A 12,156-nucleotide genomic window follows, 5' to 3' on the forward strand; every position below is an offset into this window, starting at 1 on the left:
CCATGCCAAGCCTCTATCCCACCAGCAAACCGTTGTTTGGCTATGTTACCGCTTTGCTCAGCCCCTTGATACGTCTCCAACGTATCTATAATTTTTTATTGCTCCATGCTATATTATTTACTGTTTTGAATGTTTATGGGCTTTATTATACACTTTTATATCATTTTTGGGACTAACCTATTAACCCAGAGCCCAGTGCCAGTTTCTGTTTTTACCCTGTTTTAGGGTTTCAAAGAAAAGGACAACCGAATGGAGTCCAATTGACCTGAAACTTCACGGAACTCATTTTTGGAAGGAAAGAAGCCTAGAAGACTTGGAGTGCACGTCGGAGGATCTGCGAGGAGGTCACGAGGCAGGGGGGCATGCCCACCCCCCGTGGGCGCGCCCTCCACCCTCATGAGCCCCTCGTGGCCTCCATGGCGTACTTCTTCCACCTATATATCTCCATATACCCTAAAAACATCCGAGAGCACAATAGATCGGGAGTTCCTCCGCCAGAAGCCTTCGTAGACACCAAAAACCAATCTAGACCCGTTCCGGCACCCTGCCGGAGGGGGCAATCCTTCTCCGGTGGCCATCTTCATCATCCCGGTGCTCTCCATGACGAGGAGGGAGTAGTTCTCCCTCGGGGCTGAGGGTATGTACCAGTAGCTATGTGTTTGATCTCTCTCTCTCTCTCGTGTTCTTGAGATGATACGATCTTGATGTATTGCGAGCTTTGCTATTATATTTGGATCCTATGATGTTTCTTCCCCCCTCCACTCTCTTGTAGTGGATTGTGTTTCCCGTTTGAAGTTATATTATCGGATTGAGTCTTTAAAGATTTGAGAACACTTGATGTATGTCTTGCCGTGGATATCTGTGGTGACAATGGGATATCACGTGATTCACTTGATGTATGTTTTGGTGACCAACTTGCGGGTTCCGCCCATGAACCTATGCATAGGGGTTGGCACACGTTTTCGTCGTGATTCTCCGGTAGAACTTTGGGGCACTCTTTGAGGTCCTTTGTGTTGGTTGAATAGATGAATCTGAGATTGTGTGATGCATATCGTATAATCATGCCCACGGATACTTGAGGTGACATTGGAGTATCTAGGTGACATTAGGGTTTTGGTTGATTTGTATCTTAAGGTGTTATTCTAGTACGAACTCTAGGGTTGTTTGTGACACTTATAGGAATAGCCCAACAGATTGATTGGAAAGAATAACTTTGAGGTGGTTTCGTACCCTACCATAATCTCTTCGTTCTCCGCTATTAGTGACTTTGGAGTGACTCTTTGTTGCATGTTGAGGGATAGTTATGTGATCCAATTATGTTATTATTGTTGAGAGGACTTGCACTAGTGAAAGTATGAACCCTAGGCCTTGTTTCAACGCATTGCAATACTGTTTACGCTCACTTTTATCATTAGTTACCTTGTTGTTTTATATTTTCAGATTACAAAAACTATTATCTACTATCCATATACCACTTGTATCACCATCTCTTCGCCGAACTAGTGCACCTATACAATTTACCATTGTATTGGGTGTGTTGGGGACACAAGAGACTCTTTATTATTTGGTTGCAGGGTTGCTTGAGAGAGACAATCTTCATCTTACGCCTCCTACGGATTTATAAATCTTAGGTCATCCACTTGAGGGAAGTTTGCTACTGTCCTACAAACATCTGCACTTGGAGGCCCAACAACGTCTACAAGAAGAAGGTTGTGTAGTAGACATCAAGCTCTTTTCTGGCGCCGTTGCCGGGGAGGTGAGTGCTTGAAGGTATATCTTTAGATCTTGCAATCGAGTCTTTTAGTTTCTTGTTTTATCACTAGTTTAGTTTATAAAATAAAACTACAAAAAATGGAATTGAGTATGCCTCATATGCTTCATCTTTTTAATGTCTTTCGTGAGAATAAGGATTCCTATAATTGTGCTCAAGTGCTAGAAGAAGAATGCATTAGAATGTTTGGCACTAAATATTTGGATGATGAGCATGATTGCAATGTTGTTAGTATGAATTCCTTGAATATCCATGATGCTAATGATATGCAAAGCCATAAGCTTGGGGAAGCTATGTTTGATGAAGATGATATTTTTTGTCCCCCAAGTTTTGATGAGCAAATTTATTATGATGAAAGCATCCCTCCTATCTATGATGATTATTGTGATGACACCTATGCTTTAAAGAATAATGATAACCATGAAACTTGTCATCTTGATCTTAATTTTCAATCACATGATAGTTATTTCGTTGAGTTTGCTCCCACTATTATTCATGAGAAGAATTTTGCTTGTGCGGAGAGTAGTAAAATTTCTATGCTGGTAGATCATGAAGAGAATGCTTTAGGTGCTGGTTATATTGTTGAATTCATTCATGATGCTATTGAAAATTATTATGAGGGAGGAACTTATGCTTCTAGGAATTGCAGTAATATCAAGTTTCCTCTCTATGTGCTTAAAGTTTTGAAGTTATGCTTGTTTTACCTTCCTATGCAAGTTGATTCTTGTTCCCACAAGTTTTTTGCTCACAAAATCCCTATGCATAGGAAGTGGGTTAGGCTTAAATGTGCTAGTCATATTCTTCAAGATGCTTTCTTTATGTTTCAATTCTTATTTTTTATGTGAGCATCGTTGAAATCATCATGCCTAGCTAGGGGCGTTAAACGATAGCGCTTGTTGGGAGGCAACCCAATATTATTTTTGTTCCTTTCTTTTTGCTCCTGTTTAGTAATAAATAATTAATCTAGCCTCTTTTTAGATGTGGTTTTATGCTTTTAATTAGTGTTTGTGCCAAGTAGAACCTTTGGGAAGACTTGGGGAAAGTCTTTGTGATCATGCTGTAAAAAACAGAAACTTTAGCGCTCACGAGAATTGCTTCCATGTTTATTTGGAGAGTTCTATTTAGTTAATTATTTTCGCAGATGATTAATAGATAAATTCGTCAGGTACAGAAATTTATTTGAGAATTTTATGAGTTCCATAAGTATACGTTTGATCCAGATTACTACAGAGTGTTCTGTTTTTGACAGATTCTGTTTTCGATGTGTTGTTTACTTATTTTGATGAATCTATGGCTAGTAAAATAGTTTATAAACCATATATAAGTTGTAGTACAGTAGGTTTAACACCAATATAAATAAAGAATGAGTTCATTACAGTACCTTGAAGTGGTCTTTTGTTTTCTTTCGCTAACGGAGCTTACGAGTTTTCTGTTAAGTTTTGTGTTGTGAAGTTTTCAAGTTTTGGGTAAGGATTCGATGGACTATGGAATAAGGAGTGGCAAGAGCCTAAGCTTGGGGATTCCCAAGGGACCCCAAGATAATATTCAAGGATAGCCAAGAGCCTAAGCTTGGGGATGCCCCAGAAGGCATCCCCTCTTTCGTCTTCGTTCATCGGTAACTTTACTTGGAGCTACATTTTTATTCGCCACATGATATGTGTTTTGCTTGGAGCGTCAATTTATTTTGTTAGGAGTTGCTTGCTTTTATTTAGACTAATGTTTTGCATATTTTATTCCAATAAAAGTGGCATTGATAGCCTTTACTATGCCTATGTTACAAGTATACATGTTGCTGTTTGAAAACAGAAAGTTTACCGCTGTTGCAATAATTCCCTAGAAAAGTCAGAATGTGATAAAATGTTAAAACCTTTTGCATATTAAGCTCTGATAAATTTACTACAGTGGGAATTTTCTTTCATAATTGTTTGAGCTAGGAAAGTATGGATGTTGCAGTATTCTTTACAGACTATCCTGTTTAGGCAGATTGCTGTTATGTTTGCATTGTTTGCACATGTTTGCTTCTTTAATGATTCTATTTGAGGATAGGACCATTAAATATGCAGAGGAATTTAGTATGCAATGTTGAATAATAATTTTAGTGATTTGATACAGTAGAGTATGATAAGGTTTTTGCAATGGTTTATACTAACTTATCTCACGAGTCCTTGTTGAGTTTTGTGTGGATGAAGCTTTTGAGATTTAGGGAGACCGTGATATAAGAGGAATTAAGGATACACAAAAGCTCAAGCTTGGGGATGCCCAAGGCACCCCAAGATAATATTTCAAGAAGTCTCAAGCGTCTAAGCTTGGGGATGCCCCGGTTGGCATCCCACCTTTCTTCTTCAACAACTATCGGTTAGTATCGGTTGATCCTAAGTTTTTGCTTCTTCACATGATGTTTGCTATTTTTAGAATGTCATTTTATTTTTCTTTGATTGATGTTTGAATAAAATACCAAGATCTTAAATTATTAAATGTTAGAGAGTCTTCACATAGTTGCATAATTATTCGACTACTCATTGATCTTCACTTATATCTTTCGGAGTAGTTTGTCATTTGCTCTAGTGCTTCACTTATATCTTTTAGAGCATGGTGGTAGTTTTATTTTGAAGAAATAGATGAACTCTCATGCCTCACTTAGATTATTTTGAGAGTCTTAATAGCATGGTAATTTTCTTAATAGTAACATGCTTGGTATTCAAGATTTGTGAAACTTTCTTTTGAGTGTGTTGAATACTAAGAAAAGTTGGATGCTTGATAATTGTTTTGAGATATGGAGGTAGTAATATCAAAGTCATGCTAGTAGAGTAATTGTGAATTTGAGAAGTGCTTGAGTTAAAGTTTGCAAGTCCCGTAGCATGCACGTATGGTAAACGTTATGCAACAAATTTGAAACATGAGGTGTTATTTGATTGTCCTCCTTATGAGTGGCGGCCGGGGACGAGCGATGGTCTTTTCCTACCAATCTATCCCCCTAGGAGCATGCGTGTAATACTTTGGTTTTTGATGGCTTGTAGATTTTTGCAATAAGTATATGAGTTCTTTATGACTAATGTTGAGTCCATGGATTATACGCACTCTCACCCTTCCATCATTGCTAGCCTCTACGGTACCGTGCATTGCCCTTTCTCACATCGAGAGTTGGTGCAAACTTCGCCGGTGCATCCAAACCCCGTGATATGATACGCTCTTTCACACATAAACCTCCTTACATCTTCCTCAAAACAGCCACCATACCTACCTATTATGGCATTTCCATAGCCATTCCAAGATATATTACCATGCAACTTTCCACCATCCAGTTTATCATGACACATTCATCATTGTCATATTGCTTAGCATGATCATGTAGTTGACATAAGTATTTGTGGCAAAGCCACCGTTCATAATTTTTTTCATACTTGTCACTCTTGATTCATTGCATATCCCGGTACACCGCCGGAGGCATCCATATAGAGTCATACTTTGTTCTAGTATCGAGTTGTAATCATTGAGTTGTAAATAAATAGAAGTGTGATGATCATCATTCAATAGAGCATTGTCCCAAAAAAAAGAGAAAGACCAAAGAAAAAAAAGGCCTAAAATAAATAGAGAAAATAAATAAAAAGGGGCAATGCTACTATCCTTTTTTCCACACTTGTGCTTCAAAGTAGCACCATGTTCTTCATATAGAGAGTCTCTTGAGTTATCACTTTCATATACTAGTGGGAATTTTCATTATAGAACTTGGCTTGTATATTCCAACAATGGGCCTCCTCAAGTGCCCTAGGTCTTCGTGAGCAAGCAAGTTGGATGCACACCCACTTAGTTTCTTTTGTTGAGCTTTCATACATTTATAGCTCTAGTGCATCTGTTGCATGGCAATCCCTACTCCTTGCATTAACATCAATCGGTGGGCATCTCCATAGCCCATTGATTAGCCTCGTTGATGTGAGACTTTCTCCTTTTTGTCTTCTCCACATAACCCCCCTCATTATATTCTATTCCACCCATAGTGCTATATCCATGGCTCGCGCTCATGTATTGCGTGAAAGTTTATAGGTTTGAGATTACTAAAGTATGAAACAATTGCTTGGCTTGTCATCGGGGTTGTGCATGATGAGAGCATTCTTGTGTGACGAAAATGAAACATGACTAAACTATATGATTTTGTAGGGATGAACTTTCTTTGGCCATGTTATTTTGAGAAGACATGATTGCTTAGTTAGTATGCTTGAAGTATTATCATTCTTATGTCAATATGAACTTTTGTCTTGAATCTTTCGGATCTGAATATTTATACCACAATTAAGAAGAATTACATTGAAATTATGCCAAGTAGCACTCCGCATAAAAAATTCTGTTTTTATCATTTACCTACTCGAGGACGAGCAGGAATTAAGCTTGGGGATGCTGATACGTCTCCAATGTATCTATAATTTTTTATTGCTCCATGCTATATTATTTACTGTTTTGAATGTTTATGGGCTTTATTATACACTTTTATATCATTTTTAGGACTAACCTATTAACCCAGAGCCCAGTGCCAGTTTCTGTTTTTACCCTGTTTTACAGTTTCGAAGAAAAGGAAAACCAAACGGAGTCCAATTGACCTGAAACTTCACGGAACTCATTTTTGGAAGGAAGGAAGCCCAGAAGACTTGGAGTGCATGTCGGGGGATCTGCGAGGAGGTCACAGGCAGGGGGCACACCCACCCCCCTGGGCGCGCCCTCCACCCTCGTGAGCCCCTCGTGGCCCCCCTGGCGTACTGCTTCCACCTATATATATCTCCATATACCCTAAAAACATCCGGGAGCACAATAGATCGGGAGTTCCGCCGCCAGAAGCCTTCGTAGCCACCGAAAACAAATCTAGACCCGTTCCGGCACCCTGCCGGAGGGGGCAATCCTTCTCCGGTGGCCATCTTCATCATCCCGGTGCTCTCCATGACGAGGAGGGAGTAGTTCTCCCTCGGGGCTGAGGGTATGTACCAGTAGCTATGTGTTTGATCTCTCTCTCTCTCGTGTTCTTGAGATGATATGATCTTGATGTATCGCGAGCTTTGCTATTATATTTGGATCCTATGATGTTTCTTCCCCCCTCCACTCTCTTGTAATGGATTGAGTTTCCCGTTTGAAGTTATATTATCAGATTGAGTCTTTAAAGATTTGAGAACACTTGATGTATGTCTTGCCGTGGATATCTATGGTGACAATGGGATATCACGTGATTCACTTGATGTATGTTTTGGTGACCAACTTGCGGGTTCCGCCCATGAACCTATGCATAGGGGTTGGCACACGTTTTCGTCGTGATTCTCCGGTAGAACTTTGGGGCACTCTTTGAGGTCCTTTGTGTTGGTTGAATAGATGAATCTGAGATTGTGTGATGCATATCGTATAATCATGCCCACGGATACTTGAGGTGACATTGGAGTATCTAGGTGACATTAGGGTTTTGGTTGATTTGTATCTTAAGGTGTTATTCTAGTATGAACTCTAGGGCTGTTTGTGACACTTATAGGAATAGCCCAACAGATTGATTGGAAAGAATAACTTTGAGGTGGTTTCGTATCCTACCATAATCTCTTCGTTCTCCGCTATTAGTGACTTTGGAGTGACTCTTTGTTGCATGTTGAGGGATAGTTATGTGATCCAATTATGTTATTATTGTTGAGAGGACTTGCACTAGTGAAAGTATGAACCCTAGGCCTTGTTTCAACGCATTGCAATACCGTTTACGCTCACTTTTATCATTAGTTACCTTGCTGTTTTTATATTTTCAGATTACAAAAACTATTATCTACTATCCATATACCACTTGTATCACCATCTCTTCGCCGAACTAGTGCACCTATACAATTTACCATTGTATTGGGTGTGTTGGGGACACAAGAGACTCTTTATTATTTGGTTGCAGGGTTGCTTGAGAGAGACAATCTTCATCCTATGCCTCCTACGGATTGATAAACCTTAGGTCATACACTTGAGGGAAATTTGCTACTGTCCTACAAACCTCTGCACTTGGAGGCCCAACAACATATACAAGAAGAAGGTTGTGTAGTAGACATCACCCCTCTAATAGCGTTGCTAGTTGAAGGTGAAGATGGAGTTTGTTCCTTGTTGGAACATGATTATTGTTGGGATATCATTATTATATCTTGTTTACTTTAATGCACATATATACTTGGTAAAGGATGGAAGGCTCGGCCTTATGCCTAGTGTTTTGTTCCACTCTTGCCGCCCTAGTTTTCCGTCATACCGGTGTTATGTTGATTTTGCGTTCCTTACGCGGTTGGGTTATAATGGGAACCCCTTGACAGTTCGCCTTGAATAAAGCTCCTCCAGCAAGGCCCAACATTGGTTTTACCATTTGCCACCTAAGCCTTTTTCCCTTGGGTTCTGCAGACTCAAGGGTCATCTTTATTTTAACCCCCCCCCCTCCCCCCGGCCAGTGCTCCTCTGTGTGTTGGTCCAAAACAGAGCCACTTGCAGCGCCACCTCGGGGAAAATTGAGGGTTGGTTTTAGTTGTACGTAGTGTTCATCCGGTGTGCTCTGAGAACGAGATATGTGCAGCTCCTATGGGGATTTGTCGGCACATCGGGCGGCTTTGCTGGTCTTGTTTTACCATTGTCGAAATGTCTTGTAACCGGGATTCCGAGTCTGGTCGGGTCTTCCTCGGAGAAGGAATATCCTTCGTTGACCGTGAGAGCTTGTGATGGGCTAAGTTGGGACACCTCTGTAGGGTTTTGAACTTTCAAAAGTCGTGTCCGCGGTTATGGGCAGATGGGAATTTGTTAACATCCGGTTGTAGAGAACCTGACACTTAAGTTAATTAAAATGCAGCAGCCGCGTGTGTAGCCGTGATGGTCTCTTTCCGGCGGAGTCCGGGAAGTGAACACGGTTTTGGAGTTATGTTAACGTAAGTAGTTTCAGGATCACTTCTTGATCATTATAGTTTCTCGACTGTGCTTTGCTTCTCTTCTCGCTCTCATTTGCGTAAGTTAGCGACCATATATGCTAGTGCTTGCTGCAGCTCCACTTCATTACCTTTTTCCTACCCATAAGCTTAAATAGTCTTGATCTCACGGGTGTGAGATTGCTGAGTCCCCGTGGCTCACAGATACTTCTAAATAGTTGCAGGTGCCGATGATGCCCGTACAGATGACGCAACTGAGCTCAAGTGGGAGCTCGATGAAGATCGTGTTCGTTGTGTTGTTCCGTTTCCTTTCGATCACTAGTGGAGCCCAGTTGGAGCGATCGGGGATCTAGCATTAGGGGTTGTCTTCTTTTATTTTGGTTCCGTAGTCAGACCTTGATTGTATTCTCGATGATGTATGTTAACTTGTATTTGTGTGAAGTGGCGATTGTAAGCCAACTCTTTATCCCTTTGTTATTCAGTACATGGGATTGTGTGAAGATTACCCCTCTTGCGACAAACCTACCATGCGGCTATGCCTCTAAGTCGTGCCCCGACACGTGGGAGATATAGCCGCATCATGGGTGTTACAAATAGGCACGCCAGGACTCCCTCAAGATGGCGATGGAGCGCCAGTGCGCCGCCCTACAGCGCTTCGCGGAGCGCCGCCGGGGCCACGGCAAAGGAGAAGTCGTCGTCATCGACGACAGCGACGACGACGACGTGCCGCCGCCACCAGTCCGCCATGGCGACGCCGGGTCCAGCAGGGGCGCCCGCGTCAAGGAGGAGAAGGCCGACGACGAGGATGGCGGTGACGACGGCGACTACTCGGTGTTCAGCCAGTTTCTTTTAGATTAGTTTATTATATATTTGCTATGTAATGAAAATCGGCGAACTTTGTCCAAATATATGCCCAAGTTGGCCGAAATTTGTCGTGTTTAGCCGAACTTCGCCGAACTGTGCCGAAATTTGCTATACTTTTTTACTTTTTAAACGCGCCTGGGGGCGGCCCTAAGGCCGACGGCTGGGGACCAACTCGCCCCCAAGCCCGTTTTTTGCGCCGGCTCACCCCCATGCGGCGATTTTAGGCGCCCCCTGGGGGGCCAACTGCTGGAGATGCTCTTAGCACCCATCGCCTGCTGAGTAACTAATGTTTTTTTTGCGAAGAGGTAAGTAATGTTTCTTATTTTCTTAACTATACAATCTCCATGTGTCATTTTTTGTGCATTTGCTAAATATCTTATGGGGCCCCCATTTATCAACTCATTGCATATTTATTAGTATGATGCTTCAGCACCTTAATTATTACTAATACATAGATTTTGGCAAGACAAAAAGTGTGTCGCGGTATACATAATGAAATTGCAAGTGGCCTTTCACTGAGGAAATTTCAACTTTGCATGGAGAACAAGAGGGCTGACAGGAAAAACATTGTTATTATTTCTCATTTTCTTAGCGTATATTATCATATAGTTTCTCAGTTTTATATTTGACAATAAAATGAATTTAAAACTTAAGGTATTCCAAATTAATAACTACTTCTAATTTCTTTACTATCTTGATTTTGTACAATGATTGCACCTAAATTAAAATGATAGATTGCACTAATTAAATTAGTTCCTACTTTTCTGTAAAGGAGTATTGAAGTTGTTTATCAAATAGATGGATGGAATATTTATCCCCATAATACTATTAGTTGGTGTAGCCCCGCACACAAAAAAAGTCATACTAGTTAGTGTAAGAACACATAGTCCAAATTAGTTATTTTCAATGTTCATCTGACCAGGATCAAGTACAGACTAGAACATAGTTGTGGTTACAAATAGTTAAAATATAACAGAAAGATGAATCACTTACACGTGTCGTCATTTTAACAACAAAAGGAGGAATCACAAACATGTGTGGTCATTTTAACTGTTTGCATTGTTCATCTGAATTTAAGTTGTGCATGTTACCATTTGTTGTTTAACTGTATAATTGTGGTGTGGTTTGTAGGTGACGCAACTCAAATGTGGAGGATGTGTTATTGGGCTTCACATGTGTCATTGCATTGTTGAGGGTTTTGGCATCCTTCAATTCATTAAATCTATAGCCGATTTTGCATGTGGTGAACTCATCCCAACCACTTTGCCTGTGTGGAAACGGGACATATTCACCTCACGTATGCCACCCTCCATCACACATGTTTACCCGGCATATAAACCATTTATTCAGGGTTTAGACTCCATGGGAGAGAATGTGATGCTATCAACTTATTCTTTGGGCCAAAAGAGATACAAATTTTAAGAAGCCACATCCCAGAACACCAATCCAAGACTACCACAACATTTGAGTTGCTTACAGCCGTTATGTGGCGGTGCCGCACATTGGCATTGGGTTATGAATCTAGTCAAAAAATGTGTGTCATGTTTACCTTAAATACACTCGGGAGAAGCATTAATGGTGAAAGCTCAGTCCCCGGGTCAGTCCTGAGATTTTGGAGGCCCGGGGCGAAAATAAAATTTGAGGCCCCTTAATATAAACATCATAGCAATGATAAATAACAATTCTAAAAAAGAAATAATAAATAATATATGCATCTACAAAATGTTATCAATAATTACTTAAATGCATTCAAAAGCCAATATTTATATAAAATAACTTATACAATTTACCTACAATTTTTCTTGTAAAATTCTTCGATGCAAAGCCACTTACGATTGTGTCGATGTCAATCTCATCCATCGATTTCTTCTCGATACACAATTTGTTCATCAATAATTTCAAGTTGGAAAGCATCCTTTTAGCTGATGCAACAATCACCGATACAGTATGTAAATCTGAATAAATCTTTAAACACCATGAGTTTTTTAAATCCTTTCTTCAAAGAAGTGATCAATTAAATCAAGCAGATATTTAACATGAAAATCCTTCCAACTTCTAGAATTCCTTCTTGGCTACTGAAAATTGTAGTATCAAACTATTTCTTCCTCTAGCACGAAGTTTTACTGAAAATTGCAGGAAAATTATAGTATGATATACCTTGGATTGATTAGATCGGCGTCAGTGGCTGGAGGCTCGGCGAGGATGCGATGGCGTTTTCTCGTGGCAGGCGCTCAGCGATGTGCGTGTTGCGTCGTCGCTGCGTTCAGTGCCGGGAGACCGGTCTGCCCTGCGTGACCTGGGAGCTTTGAAACTATGGAAGAGAGAATAGGAAATTAGGGATGAACTGATGTCGCACGATCGTTTTCTTTTGCTGAAGGAGGGTGTCTCGTAATAATAATAACGGCACGACGTGATTTACATGCATACTTGCTCTTTTTTCCATCCTGATCGTACGCTGATTGAAGCGATTTACATGCGTACGCTGCTGCCTGCCGTCCCTTCCTATTTGGATCTGGCTACTTCTTTTCCTACGTGAAGCTATCGCTTATGGGCTGCTTTACATTTACGTAATTACCTGGGAGGGGCCCCCTCGATCCTAGGGGCCCGGGGCGGCCGCCCCTG

Source organism: Triticum dicoccoides, chromosome 5A (assembly GCF_002162155.2).
Source record: "Triticum dicoccoides isolate Atlit2015 ecotype Zavitan chromosome 5A, WEW_v2.0, whole genome shotgun sequence".
In the NCBI taxonomy this organism is placed as follows: Eukaryota; Viridiplantae; Streptophyta; class Magnoliopsida; order Poales; family Poaceae; genus Triticum; species Triticum dicoccoides.